This window comes from Rhinolophus sinicus, chromosome X (genome assembly GCF_036562045.2).
Source record: "Rhinolophus sinicus isolate RSC01 chromosome X, ASM3656204v1, whole genome shotgun sequence".
Lineage (NCBI taxonomy): Eukaryota > Metazoa > Chordata > Mammalia > Chiroptera > Rhinolophidae > Rhinolophus > Rhinolophus sinicus.
In genome coordinates this window covers 40,825,595-40,841,123 of record NC_133768.1, presented here as the reverse complement: position 1 = coordinate 40,841,123, position 15,529 = coordinate 40,825,595, and the positions used below count along the sequence as shown (strand labels likewise).

Sequence of the window (15,529 nt, the reverse complement as noted above, 5' to 3'; positions counted from 1 at the left end):
TTCTCTCCTTCATGTAATCTACTGTTGATTCTAATGTATTCTTCACTTTAGTTATTGTATTCTTTATTTCTGACTGATTTTTTTAATGTTTTCTACCTTCTATTTTATGTTTCCTGTCTCTTTGTTGAAGTTTCCCCTGAGACTATTGAGCATCTTTATAACCAGTGTTTTAGACTCTGTATCTGGTAGATTGCTTGTCTCCATTTTGTTTAATTATTTTTATGGAACTTTTTTTTTATTTATAGCTTTGTTCTGTTCTTTCATATGGGACATGTTTCCTTATCTCTCCCTTTGTGTGGGTTGTGTGTACCCTCCTGTTGTAGTTGAGCCTTGGTTACCGTTTCTACATCAGTGGGTGGGATTGACCCTTGGGCTGATTGGTTGTGAGAAGTGGCGATGATTACAGTGGAGGAGCTGTGGTTCAGTGGTTGACCCTATGGAGCAGGATTCACTTTAGCAGGATTCTTGTGCCTGCCAAGTATGCCCTACAGTTGTATCACCCTTAGAGGCTGCTGTGTGATACTGTAGGTCTGTTTGAGTTGGCCACCGGCCATTCCAGTCTCAGGGCCTTCTGTGAGGAGACTGGCTTCTGGCCAAGTTCAGCCACAGCCTGTGTCCTGCCTGGAGCCACCTGGCATGCACCACAAAGCAATCCGCTGATGGCTGCCACCCGTGCTGGGCTTAGAGATACCTCCAGAGGTCAATTCACAAACTGTAGCTGGCTGTCGCTAGTGCTGGGCTTAGGGCTGCTCAGCCAAAGGTATGGGGCATACGGAAGCCAGATGCTTCTTATTTGGGTTTTGTGAACCTCTGAGAGATTTTAGGAAAGTCTGCAGCATGAGGTAAGACAGGCCATTTATATGGAAAGCCACTGGAGGTGGCTTGGGTGTGCCCAAAAGTTAAGAAGGGCTGGGTCTCAGGGAATCACCAGGATGGGGCAAATGAAAGGTGTTAACCAGGCCAATGGAGACTCAGATATGGCAGCTGCCTCCCTCTGCACACTGGGAAGGGGGAGTGGGAGGACTCAACAAAGAAACGATGGCTTCCACCAGCCCCTCCATCCAGGAGAAAGCTGCCCCTCCAGCCCTCACCCTGAAGCCAGACAATTCAGTTCCTACTGGAATGTCCCTGGCACTTTTCGAGCTGTGGCCCCATCACACTGGAGCCCAGAGTGAGTTAGTCCATCAATGACTAAGAATCCAAGCATGAGCCCTTTAAGAGGAGCACCTGGGACTGCAGCCACCCTCCGTCTCAGTCAGCAACAATCTCCACTGGTTTTCACAGACTTAAGTAATGAGGACTTCTCTCCCTGGCCCTACAACCCTGGGGTGCGGAGCCTGGTATGGGGATTGGACCCCTTGCTCCTCTGTGGGGGACCTCTGCAACCAAGATATCCCTCCAGATTTTTAATGGTCACATGCAAGTGTGGGAGTAGTCCGTTCCGTGTCTCCAAAATTTCCTTTTAACACCGTTTCAGCTATGTCCCATAAATTTTGATGTGTTGTATTTTCATTTTCATTTAGTTAATGTAATTTGTGATTTCTCTGGAGAGTTCCTCTTTGATTCATAGATTACTTAAAAGTGTGTTGTTTAGTTTCCATTTGTTTTCTATTATTCATTTCTAATTTGATTTCATTATAGCCAAGTATATTCTCTGTATGACTTCAATTCTTTTAAATCTGTTTAGATTTGTTTTATAACCCAGGGTATAGTCTATCTTGATATACTCGTATGTTCTATGAGCACTTGAAAATAATATGCATTCTACTGTTTGTGGGTTAGGTATTCTATAAATGTAAATGAGATCTTGTTGGTTGATGGTAGTGTTGAATTCTTCTATATCCTCACTTATTTTCTGTCTAGTTGTTCTATTAATAGTTGAGAGAGGATTGTTGACATCTCCAAGTGTAATTGCGGATTTGTCTATTCTCCTTCCGATTCTATCAGTTTTGCTCACATATTTTGTAGTTCTGTTGTTTTATGCATACACATTTAGGATTGTTATGTCGTCTTGGTGGGTTGACCTTTTTATCATTTTGCAATGACCCTCACTTTCTCCAGTAATTGTCTTTGCTCTGAAACCTGCTTTATCTGCTATTAATATAACCATTCCTTCTTTGTTTTGATTAATATGTACATGATATGCTTTCCCATCCTTTTACTTTCAACCGGCGTATTTTGTTTTATTTGAAGTGAGTTTCTTTTGACAGTATATAGTTGGGTCATATTTTTATCCATGGTGCCAATCTCTGTCTTTTAATTGGTATATTTAGACCAGTCACATTTAATGTAATTATTGATATGTTAGGGCTTAAGTCTAACATTTTAATTTGTTTTCTTTTTGTACTCTTTGTTTTTCATTTCTCTTTTTTCTTTTTTGCTCCGCGTTACTGTGGTCTACTTAAACACTTATTAGAATTCCATTTTTATTTGTCTCTAGTTGTGGGGTGTATCTCTTCATATAGATATTTTAGTAGCTGTTATAGGTATTGCATTATATATACATAATTTATCTCAGTCTATTGGTGTTATTTGAGTGAAGTATAAAAAATTTACTTCCTTTTTTGTCCCTCATTTATAATAAAATTGTCTTCAACATTTATTTATATATGTTTAGAACTACATCAGACATTGTTTTAATTTTTGTTTTCACTATCAAACATAATTTAGAAAATTCAGGAGGAAAAAGAAGTCTATTGTTTTTACTTATATATTTTTTTCCATGTTATTTCTTCCTTCCTGATATTCTAGGATTTCTTCTTTTGTAATTTCCTTTCTGTTTAGAGAACGTCCTTTACCCATTCTTTTACAATAAGTCTGCCAGTGATACATTCTTTTAGTTTTCCTTTTTCTGAGAATGTCTTGATTTCCCCTTCATTCCTGAATGATATTTTCTCTGGATATGGGATTCTGGCTTGACAGTTCTTTCTTCCAGCAGTTAAAAAATATTGTGCCACTTTCTTCTGGCTGCATTGATTTATGATAAAAATCATGTCTTTCAATTTATTTTTCCTATACAGTTAAAGTATCATTTCTCTCTGCTTTCAAGATTTGTTCTTCATCTTTAGCTTTCAGACATTTGGCTAAGATGTGTCATGGTATGAATTTCTTTGGGCTTATCCTGTTGTGGTTTGCTTAGCTTCTTGATTGCAGGTTTATGTCTTTTGCCAAATTTGAGGCGTTTTCAGGCATTATTTGTTCAAATACTTTTTTTCCCCACCCTATTCTCTTTCTTTTCTCTTTCTGGGACTCTGATGCCATTAGTGCTGCATCATTCATCATAGTCCCACAGGTCCCTGAGGCTGTTTTTATTTTTTCAGTCTATTTTCTTTCTGTTGTTCATACTGGGTAATTTTTATTGTTGTGTTTTTAAGTTCACTGATTCTTTTGTTTCCTCCATTCTTCTGTTGAAACTATTCAACTAGTTTTTCTTATTTTGAATATTGTATTTTTAAATTCTAAAATTTCCATTTGATTCTTCTTTATAGCTTCTATTTTTTTGCCAAGATTTGCTATTTCTTTCATGAAAATTTCTAGTTTTTCATTTGTTTCATGCATGTCTATAATTATTCATTGAAGCATTTTTATGATGGTGGCTTTATCATATGATTCAAACATTACTGTTATATTGATGTTGGTATTTATTGATTACATTTTCTCATTCAGTGTTCTTCCTTGTTCTTAGTATGATGAGTGATTTTTGATTGAATCTACAAATTTTGAGTATCATGTTATGAAACTTTGGATCATATTTAAGCTTTCTGTTTTAGGTAGTTTCCTCTGATACAATTCTGGCAGGAGTAAGTGATTGCTGCCTCATTACTACCACATGGAGGTAAAAGTCCAGGTTCCCTATTTGGCATTTATTGTTACCCAATGAGGGAAGCTCCTTGTTCCTGAGCCTCCACTGATACCTCCCTTGCTGGGAGGCCTAGGGTGCCTCCTTGCTGCTCCCCATGTGGCCTCTTCTGACAACTCAGAGAAGGGAGAAGCCTCCTTACTGATGGGCAGTGGTGGACATTCTGACTCCTTATTAGGCCTCCTCTGACACCACCTCAATTGGGAGAGAGAGTGGCTCTTTGTTACCGCCAGGTGGGGGTGCATGCCCATGCTCTCCACATGATCTCCATTGACACTGTGAGTAGAGGAGGACTTGTTACCATCCAGCCATAGATGAAAGTCCTGTCTCCATATTTAGCCTTTTCTGCCACCACCTTGGGCATCGTGATGTCAGAAAAGACCTTGTTATACCCTTGCCAGGGTGGAAGTCTAGGCTCCCCACTCAGCCTTTGTTGACCTGAGTGGGGGTGGGGCTACATTTTTTTATTTTGTGTTTGGATGGAATAGATCAGTTATTGTCTAAAAGTTTCTGTCTTGCTAGGCCACCCCTTTCTTGGTTCTCTGGATAGGGAGAGTAGGCTTTTGTTGGGACTTATTTTGTCTGTGTCCATTAGCATTTCCAGATTGTTGCTTCTCATCTCCAGATCTAGGATATATAAGGAAAAAAAAAAAAAACCTAAGCTGCTTACCACTGCATTGTACCTTCCACCTCAAGGTCCCTAGCCAGTCTGCCTTCTTAATGTAATTGAAATATTCTTTATTATATTACAATTTTTCTAATTTGATTGTTTGTTTTATACTCTTAAGTTTTAAAATGTTTTTTATGTATTCTAGATACTAGTTCTCTATCAGATATGTGTTTTGCAGATATTTTCTCCTAATGAGTGATATCAGAGGAAACGAGCAGAAGTCTCAATAATTTTAAACCCTCATCCTGAGATTTATAAACCTTATCTCTCCATATTTTTAGTAAATTAAAAATCAAATAAATGTCTAAATTGAATATTTTAAATTAATGATTAAATATCTTGTAAAAAATGAAGGTAGGCATAGACCTTACACCCTTCACAAAAACTAACTCAAAATGGATCATAGAACCTAAATATAAAGTGTAAAACTATAAAACTCCTAGAAGATAACATAAGTCAAATCTTAGATGACCTTGGGTAGGGTGATGACTTTTTAGATACAACAGCAAAGCACGATTCATGAAAGAAGTAATTGATAAACTGGAATTTATTAAAATTAAAATCTTCTGCTCCGTGAAAGTTCACATGAAGAGAATGAGAAGACAAGCCATAGACTGGGAGAAGATACTTGTAAAAGATACATGTGATAAAGGATTCTTATCCAAAATATACAAAGAACTCTTAAAACACAACCATAAAATACAAACAACCCAAATAAAAATGGGCCAAAGACCTGAACAGACAACTCATCAAAGAAGATATATAGATGATAAATAAACATACGAAAAGATACTCCATGTCACATCTCATCAGGGAAATGCAAATTAAAACAATGAGATATAACTACATACCTACTAGAATAACCAAAATCTGGAACACTGACAATACCAAATGTCAGCAAGTAAGTGGAGCAACAGGAACTCTCATTCATTGCTGGTGGGAATGCAAAATGGTGCAGCCACTTTGCAAGACAGTTTGTTAGTTTCTCACAAAACTAAATATACTCTAACCATATTATCCAGCAGTTGAACTCCTTGGTATTTACCCAAAGGATCTAAAAACTTATGTCTACACAAAAACATACACACAATGTTTATGGTAGCTTTATTCATAATTGCCAAGTTGTCCTTCAGTCGGTGAATGGATAAATAAACTGTGGTACATCCAGACAATAGAATATTATTCAGCACTAAATAGAAGTGAGCTGTCCAGCCATGAAAAGACATGGAGGAACCTTAAATACATATTACTGAGTGAAAGAAGCTCATCTGAAAAGGCTACATACTGTATAATTCCAACTATATGACATTCTAGAAAAGGTAAAACTATGGACACAGTAAAAAGATCAGTAGTTGCCAGGGGTCGGCAGGGAGCACAGGGGAATAAAATTTTTATGGTAGTGAAAGTATTCTGTACGATGCTTTAATAGTGGATACATGTCATTATACATTTGTCTAAACCCACAGAATGCACAACACCAAGAGTAAACCCTGATGTAAACTATGGGCTTTGGGTGATTATGATGTGTCAATGTAGGTTCATCAGTTGTAACAAATGTTATAATTGTTACACGGTGGTGGACGGCACCACTTTAGTGGGGGATTTAACGATGGGGGAGGTTATGCATATGGGGCAGATGGAAAATCTCTGTACCTTCCTCTTAATTTTGCTGTGAATCTAAAACTACACTACATAAAGTCTTTTTTAAAAATCCATTGTCTTTATTAAAACAGTTAAACTAAGCAAACCTTAAGCACCAAAGGTGTGTCTTTTAGCTGATGAAAGAAACATATAAATCTTGAAGATGTTCAGTATGTCTCACCAGTCCTTATTACTTAACAGCTTTTTCAAGCCCCAGTCTTAAATTTGGGTGCTGATGAGTATGCCAACCCTGGATCTTAGTGCAAGTGTCAAGATCCCTTCTGGGGATTTGTCTGAACTGCCAGCTTTCTGGACTTCAAGCCAGTTTCTATTTTGAGTGAAAGCTCCAATCTAGCAAGAGTGCATTGATTGCTTTCCAGCTAATCATAGGGAAAGCATTGGTTGGCCATTCTGGCACCTTTGTTCAGCTAAAAATGATTATGTCTCTGGCTCCTAATGCTAAGATATATTCTTCCTTTTTTCCCCCTATGATGAGGGTGCAGAATATCCTTCAATTTTGTTAAGTATAAAGTTAATATATGTCTTTGAATAGTCTTTGAGAAGTCACACAGGGTAGGTTTTCTCTCTAGAGGAAAGAGAATGTCACCTGCCCTTCTCTTTCTCTCAGTCATAAAATTTGTTTGATTTAAATTTACACACAGTGAAATTTACTTACCTGAGGTTGTCCTTCTTTGCACTTCAGGAACAGATTTCTTAAAGTACCAATGGCCCTTCCAACAGAACGGAACATTTTGAACAAAAATTAAAAGCTAGTTTTCGTGCACGAATTTTATATGAGATTAGGAAATGTTTCTCTTGGGAGAAGCTTGGAGTTTAATAAAGGAAAGTTTAAGGGTGAACGGAAGAGGGCACTCATGAAGTGATGGGGATTATGGCTGATCTCTTATATGTGATTCAGGATTTCTATTAAGATGAGTCCCCCAGAATAGGAAGAACAGCTAGAAGCCCATTTTCAGACCATAGTCAAAAGAATTTCTTCTTCCCTTCCCATTGCTCATCAGGGTTAACACTGGCAATGGCCACTGGTTTGCCACAGCTGGACAGGGAAAGTAGCTCTGTGTTGCCTGTGTATTACATCCCAGGATCTGAGTAGCTTGCTTGGCCTGAGACCTCATGTACTCATGAAAATACAATACTGATAGCACTTTACATCTATTGAATTCTCACCACATTTCTACAAAGTATATGTTATGTGAGGCAACCAAGACTCAAAATGAACATTTGAGTTGTCTAAAGCCACATAGATAAAAAGTGTGAGAGCTAGGACTCAAATTCAGTCTTTGTGTATGACTCAAGAGCCATCTCTTTTCCCTGTATCAACATTGCTGAGTTTGGGGGAATTCCAGTTATTGGGACTATCATAATTCTACAACTTGCTGAAGTAGTGCTGTATCAGTCCTTTACGTAGGAATTGGTTTGAAAATGTTAAGACCAGTAAGGAATAAACTAAGTTCTCCTTAGGGATTTAAATTCCTGCTGAATGGTTCTTTCAAGGTGACTTCCCACCTAAGTGTGAAGAGGTTCAGCCAGAACCATGATTACTTTCAGATTTAATAGAAGCTCTGTAAATGTTAGTTTTGCCTCTATCCCAACACTTACTGTGGGTTAGATACAGTGCTAGCAGCTCTCAAGTGCATCATGTCATTTAATCATCACAGCTCTCTTATGAGGTGTAAGGATGAATATATCACCATATTACAGATGAGGAGATTGGGGTACAAAGAAATGAAGTAACTGACATGTCCACTATCTCATCGCCAAGTCTGCCTGACTCCATATGTAGTTTGCTCTCTATAACACCTCAGTTGGTACCTACTTACCTACCTACCTACCTACCTAATACCTACCTACCTACCTACCTACCTACTTTGCTTCCGTTTCAGTAATATTTTTTTAAATTTTATTTTATTAAATTTATTGGGATGACAATTGTTAGTAAAATTACATAGATTTCAGGTGTACAATTCTGTATTACATCATCTATAAATCCCATTGTGTGTTCATCACCCGTGGGGGGTGGGAGATGAGAGTAATATTTTCAGAGGCTTTAAATCGAACATTTTAAGTGATATCTTCAAGAACTCCTTGTATAACTTTCAAAATCCTTAGGCTGTGCATGCTTTCTCCTTTACCTCCCCTTGGAGAATTATCTTCAGCAGTCCTTGCACCCCAGTAGAGCCCAGAGCAAAAGAAAGTATAAATTGGTCTGAGAAGATAATTGAGTCTTTCCCAGTTACCCAGGCTTTAGCTTTGTCTTGACCTTGGATGCTTGCTAGTCTTGACAGAAAAATAAACTGAGTTAATTGGCTCTTGGATAGAGTGAGAGTTAAGGTGTGGGTCTGTTTGCAACTGACCTGATGATTGTTGGCTTGTTACATTAAGACAACCAATAGCCATCTGTTGCATGACGGCATCTTCTTTTCTGACCCGAAGCTGGGTCAGTCTCAGTCAGCAGGAAAATGTTGTCATTTGTATTCTGCATTCTTCCTGATTCTTTGGGATGTGCTATGTTTAATAAAGTATGCATTAGAAGATACTGAAGAAAGAGATTTTAATCTAGTCTTTTTCTCTCAATAGGTTTAAATTGCCCCCAAAGTGTATGTATGTGTGTGCGTTTTAGATCAAGTATCACTGAAGAAGTTGACACCTCATTATGTATAGGTTATTGCATTTGTGTAACAAAATCTCCCTTAAGTGATATATCTACTAAGTGTCATAAAAAATTAATTCACTTTATGCATGCATGTTTTCATTTTAGACATCTTTAATAGGGAAATACATTCTGATAGATTAATTTGCAGTGTTTCTAAACAATAAATCATAAACACAAATAAATGAAAACATCTAAAATATGAATACTTGAGAGTCAATTATATGTTGATTAACCTTATGTGTTTTTGCCGTAATTCTTACTATTGTCATTTCCTTTACTGTCAAACAACAATTCAATTTTGGAACAGAAAATGCATAATTATGAATGTTAATATAGTACTCTACTGCATCTCATCTCCCTTCACATTATGGCGTAAGTTTACTTTGGGGACTCAAAGGTACGTTCTCTCATTATTCATAGTAACTAATTAGACACTAAACTTGAGATATAAGTATATTCATTATCTACCTGTTTTGTTAGTTAGAATTTTTTTTACATTAGGACTATCGAAAAATAATGTTTATGACTCAGCTAAGAACCATGGGTCGGACCCTGTTTTAAAAAGTGAAAGAAAGGACTCTGTGTTATACAAGATAGAGTCCTGTATAATTCCAGGCTCTGAGTACTCAGTGGAAGTAGTGGAAATACTACTGGGCAAGTCTTTAACCATCTCATAGTCTTATCTTTATGGGTAAGTCAGGGCAATAATTCCCACCTCACAGGGATCTGGTAAGGATTAAATGGGTACTTCATGTGAAGGTGCCTTGACAGAACCTGATACTGGGTACATAGTCAGTGAATGTGTACTGTTTTTAATATGGCATTTGAAAGTTAAAAAGAAAGGAGCCATTTTCTAAATATTAATTCACCAAATATGTTTTTATATAGCAAGCTTTCATGATACAATTTCATTAATGTAATAAATACTTTTGAGTTTGAATGTTTAGCATGTACCTAGTTAAACATTGTGTTAAACAATGTGGTAGGGATCACAGCAGGACAGGTGTATGCTCTAGCCTTGAACCCTAGTGGAAAGAGATAAGATATACCGGGGGTGCCAAAAAGTGTATACACATGACTTGTATTCCTCTTTTGTTATTGGTATATATTGAATATTACAATTTTAATACCGTTTTTTCCTTTCTTAAAATGTGTATACATTTTTTGGCACCCTCTGTATATAGATATATAGGTAAAATGGTTGAACAAGGAGGTAGATGATTATCAAAATGAGTGATACCAGCAGCAAGTGATTGTGAAGACTGTAGCTAGATTCCAGATGATCATTTTCACCTGCATGTCACACTTCTCCACCAAGTCGTCTCCCAGACACATCATAATCCAACATGCCCAAGTTGAAATATAAATCTGTAAGATTAGCCAGGAAAGATCTGAAAAAGAAAAGCAATAAGGGAGAAAGGACCAGTACTGGTGAAACATATTATAAAAGTACTAGCAAATGAACAGACAGATCAATGGACCATAACTGAGTCTAGAAATTGATCCAAAGACATAGTTTAGTGTATTATTTTTAATATATGATTTTATCTTAAATATTAAAAGTCTTTCTAAGCAAGACACAAAGTATGCATAAGCAATAAAGGAGAACATTGTTAAATTTGACTACATAAAAGTCAAAATTTATAGCACCACAAAAACACATAAACTAAATCCAAAGACAAAAAAAAAAACTGGAAAGAAGGTTTTGCATCTGATATGAGTAAGGGCTGGTTCCTTTAATATATAAAGAGCTCTTGAGATTGAAAACCACTAAGGAAAATACCAACAAAACCATTATAAAAGAGGGAAAAGACTTAAACAGGTTGGAGAAAAAGAAAAGTGCCTTATAAAAATAAAAGATGCTCAACAATAGTTATAATTAAAGAAATATAGATTAATTTAAGCAACAACTCTCACCTTAAGCTACAACTTTCATCTATCAGAATGACAAAAATCAGAGCATTTAATATACGTTTTTGGGGGCAAGCATGTAGAGAAACACACATCTTGTACCTTGCTATATACCTTGCTATTCAAAATGTGATCCTAGGACCAGCAGTATCTCTATCAACTAAGAGCTTATTAGAAATGCAACCCCATCCCAGACCTTCTAAATCAGAATCTGCATTGTAATGAGATCTCCAGGTCATTTGTTTGCACATGAAAATTTGAAAAGCACAGCTCTAATATATTGTTGGTGGAAGTGCAAAAAAAAGAAGTATAACCTCTTTGGATTCCAGGAGACTTTACCACAATTAAACATTTGCATACTTTGAACCAGAATTCCACTTGTGGGAATTTATCTAACAGATATAATCATGTGTGTGTGTAAAGATGTATGAAGATATTCATTGCAGTATTATTTGTATTAGCAACAATTTAGAAACAACCTCAGTGTTCATTAATTGGGTAAAGGGTAAATAAACTATAAAGAAATTCCCACAGTGCAATACTATGCAGTTATTAAGAATCTGTGAAAAAGTATATGCAGATATGAATTTATCTCCAAGATATATTGTTAAGCACGAACAGCAAGGTTCTGAACAGTATTCTAGTATGCTTTATTTGTGTTTTATTATTATAATTCCCATTTTTATAGATAATGTGAGGCAGAGATGTTAAATAACTACCCAAGGCCACACAGCTGGCAATGGTAGTTTCAGATGCGGCGGACAGTCTGGTTTCCAGGGCTTATGTTCTTAACACTGTGCCACACTGCTGCTCAGGGATAAACAAGAAACTATTAACTGTGGTTTCCCCTGGAGTGTGTGTGTGTCGGGGGGGGACTCTTTTTCACCGCATATGCCTTTGTACTGTTTGAATGGTTTGCCTTCTGCAATCTTGCTTTAAAAGCATGAGAAACACTTAAAAATCAACTTGTGCAAAATTGGACTTATTCCCCTCTACTCTTCTGCTGGAAGTGGTGACAGGCTGAATCATTTGTTGAATTGAGAAATCCAGCAGACACCCTGTACTCCCTCCTCTTCTTTACCTCTCACATCTGTCCAATCAGGCAGCAGGATTTATTGGTTCTCAAATTTGCTTCTCCACTCTACCCCTGAATGATAGATCACTTATTTCCTAACTGCTTCTTTTCTCTCTACACAGTTCCAACAGACACATCTTTCCAAAATGCAAATCTGGTTCTGCCACTCTCTTGCTTAAAATCCTTCACTGGCTCCCCAGTGCCTGTGGGAAAAGTCCAAACTCATTAACATGAAAATCTACATCATTCATGTTCTGGTCCAGCCTGCCTCTCTAGCCTTACCTCCCACCATCCCTCCTTATACATTCTACCCTTCAGGACACCATTTTTCCCCTACTCTTTCCATAATTTTCACATGCTATTCTTTCGACAGCAGTATCTTTCATCTGGGTCTATCCCTCCTTTAATCTACCCCTCCTTCAAGACCAGACGTCAAGCATCACCTCCTTTATGTATATTTCTCTGGTTGCAAGGTATTAGACATTATATTCTGTACTGGGCAGGTCAGGATACCCTAATGTTCCATGGTCTTTCAATGTCTGCAGTATCAAAGCACTCCTGCCTGAAATGTCTGCAGTATCAAAGCACTCCTGCCTGAATGCTGTGAATTCATACTCCTTGTGGATCCCAACATGGATGCAGTTTCCACAGCCTGCTTCTCTAGCTCTCCCCCATGGCAACTTCAGGGTCTTTTTCCAGATCTCCCCTAGGCCCCCAGCACTCTTCTTGGTCAGCTGGGACACCTGGAAGACTTTCCCTTTTATTTTCAATTTTAGATTCATAATCCCCCATCCCCATCCTTCTACCTCTAGCTGTAGGCAAGGCAGGTTACAATAGTGGTTAAGAATATGGGCCCTGGAGCCAGGCTGCCAGGGTTTGAATACCATTTCTGACTTTTTAGTTCTGTGATCTTGGGCTAGTTACTCAACCTCTCCAAGCCTCTGATTTTCCTCTATGCAAAATGAGGATGACAATAGTAGCACCTACCTCATAGGGTTATGAATATTAAATGTTTTAATATTTGTAACATATAGTAGATACTGTGTTTTTGAGGTTAAAATGCCTGAAGTCTGAGGTGGGAGACTTCTTATATTGGCATAGGAGCCTTTTTCTCCTTTAGGGCTCTTTTCTACTAAAGTTGGCTCATTAAGATTAGGAATGAGTATCATGAGACAACAAGAATCCCCTCCCCTTCTCAAGTCTCCTGTAATTCTGGTTTATTTCCCCAAATGGACAGATTGAAAGCTTCTTGAGGGCAAGGATCATAGTGCAGACTTTTTAAACTCCTTGGAACCTGCTAGACACAGGGTTTATTTCTATCACTCTTAAAATTAAATTCGGAGTCCTTACAATAACTCACTTACCTGGCCCTGGCTCCTTCCCCAACCTCATTTCCTACCCATCTTTGACTTGCTTATTCCACTCTAGCTATGCTGGTTTTCATGCTGTTCTTGGACAATGGCTAGCTGATTCTGTCTCAGACCATTGCCCTTGCTGACGCCACTAACTAGAACATTCTTCCTTCAGATATTCACCTAGCTCCTTCCCTGACTTCATTTAGGCCATTGCTCAAATATCACCTCCCAACAGCGGCCTTCCCTAACCACACTCTCTAAAATAGCATTGGCCTCACACACCCGTGTCAGTCACTCTACCCTTTACCCTGCTTTCTCTGTCTTCATAGCACTTATCACTACTCGACATATTATATATTTCTTGAGTTGAGCCTCATTAGGACTGAGGTCTTGTCTGTTTTGTTCATTGCTTTGTCCCTAGCACACAGAACAGTGCTTGCTTGGCTCTCAATAACTAACAAATGAATCAGTCAATGAATAAAAAAATAAGTGAGTTCAGTGCTAGTACCTGTGTAGAAGGGGATATATAACAAATTCTGTTCACTCCTAGAATTATGAATACTTTACAATTTTCATTCCATGATTCTGTTTTTCAGCTTTAGGATTTTCAAATTAAATTTATATTCACGTACAGGTTTTGTTTCAATTTTACAAACATCACCTTGACAAAATTTAAAATCCAATTTAAGTCAAGTCCAAGTTTCAAAAAAATAGCTAATTTGTTTGTTCTCCATTCCAAGGGGAAGGAATGTGTATGATTGTGTGTGTGTGTGTGAGAGAGAGAGAGAGAGAGAGAGAGAGAGAGAGAGAGAGAGAATGAAAACAGTTACCTGCAGTGAGGAAATTGAGTAGGGAGTGGGTTGAGGCGGTGAGAGTTGGGGAATCCATATTTCCCAGAAGGAAAATAATCCCATTCCAATTGCTGCATTTTTTTCTAAATCCTTAATAAAAAAGCAATTAAAAACCAAAGAAATGGAAAGGTTGATGAACTAGAGTTTTGTAAATATAAATATTTCAGAGCAAGGAATTTCTTAGAGGCTCATGCAGAACATTGGGGAACCATGTGAAAGCCTTTATGAAGAGAAACTTCAGAAGGGAGGTGGATATATGGCAGCTACTTACCAGCTCATATTTCCCCCAACAAGGGAAGCTGTGACCCAGGAATTATTACCCTCTTGGTTCTGGGACCTTCCTTGCCTTGAAGTAGTATGTTCCTGCCCCTGGGGCCCAGATTCTATTCCAGCAGGTGCCCTGTCTTATGTACAAAGCCGCTGACAGTTGAACGTATGATCCCAGCCTGCTTTGAATTCAAGACCCCACATAGGTAAAAGCAGCAGCCAGTATTTTAAAGAAACCACTTGAAAATCTGTTGTTGTTTTTTTTGAAATTCTTTTTAATTTTAATTTTCAATTACAGTTGAAAATTTGCTTTTAAATATATGGTGGCATTCTTTAGAGTGATGGGTCTCAAACTTGAGCATGTGTCAAAAGCACTTGGAGGGCTTGTTAAAGTTCATATTGCTGGGCCCCGCTCCCAGAGTTTCTGATTCACAGGAATTTAGAAGCAAAGAGCTTGAACTCAAGTCTTGTGTGATTTAATTCACCTCTCTGAGCCTGAGTTTCTTCTTTTCTAAAGTGGAGTTTATAAAATTGTAGTAAGGATTAAATGGAATGGTGACTATGAATGTTCTTTGTGAAATGTAAATATGGTATACAAATATTAGCGGTTAACCGGCTTCACAGATGTACTTGCTGTCACCCCTCTCCCCAACCAGATCGGGTGCTTCGTCTTCTCTCTACCCAACTTTGTCCCACCAAGTCCGTCAGGCACCCAGAAAGAAACTAAAGCCAAGAAGGCCCTGAATGGCAAAATTTTTCTTCAACCCACTGAATATGGCCCTGATGCTGACCTTGATTTGACCTCTCTTTTCCTCTGTCTGGTCTCCCCTCAACTTTCTCCTTGTTCTTCCAGCCCTAGCCACCTCTCACAGCAAAGAACAGCTCCCAGTGCTAATACTGGAGTAAAAAAAAAAAACCTGTCAGATAAAGTATTTTTTAAAAATTAGTAGAATAAACAGAGGAATCCACTGCTAAGCAGGAAAGCATTTGTTGTAGAAAGTATTTTGCTATGTTGGTGGGCTCTAGGCTGATTTCCCTAAGGGTAAAATCCAGATGTTTGAAATAGTTAAGTGGAAATACAAATATAATTGCAGATTCCTGAGTTAGGAATCTGTCAGACATTTCTAACAGACAGTTGCCAGGGTACATGATATGTCTATGTAGAATGGTGTCTTTTTTCTTTGGAAACCTGTTTTTCATTCAAAAGCAATGCATGTGTAGAAAAT

At 37.8% G+C, this 15,529-nt stretch overlaps 1 protein-coding gene across 3 annotated transcripts in view; it reads left to right on the top strand.

Moving 5' to 3' along the window:
- Positions 1-15,529, top strand: part of SHROOM4 (shroom family member 4) — a 233,778-nt gene that overhangs the window by 154,877 nt on the left and 63,372 nt on the right. The gene's annotated exons all lie outside the window — the stretch shown is intronic.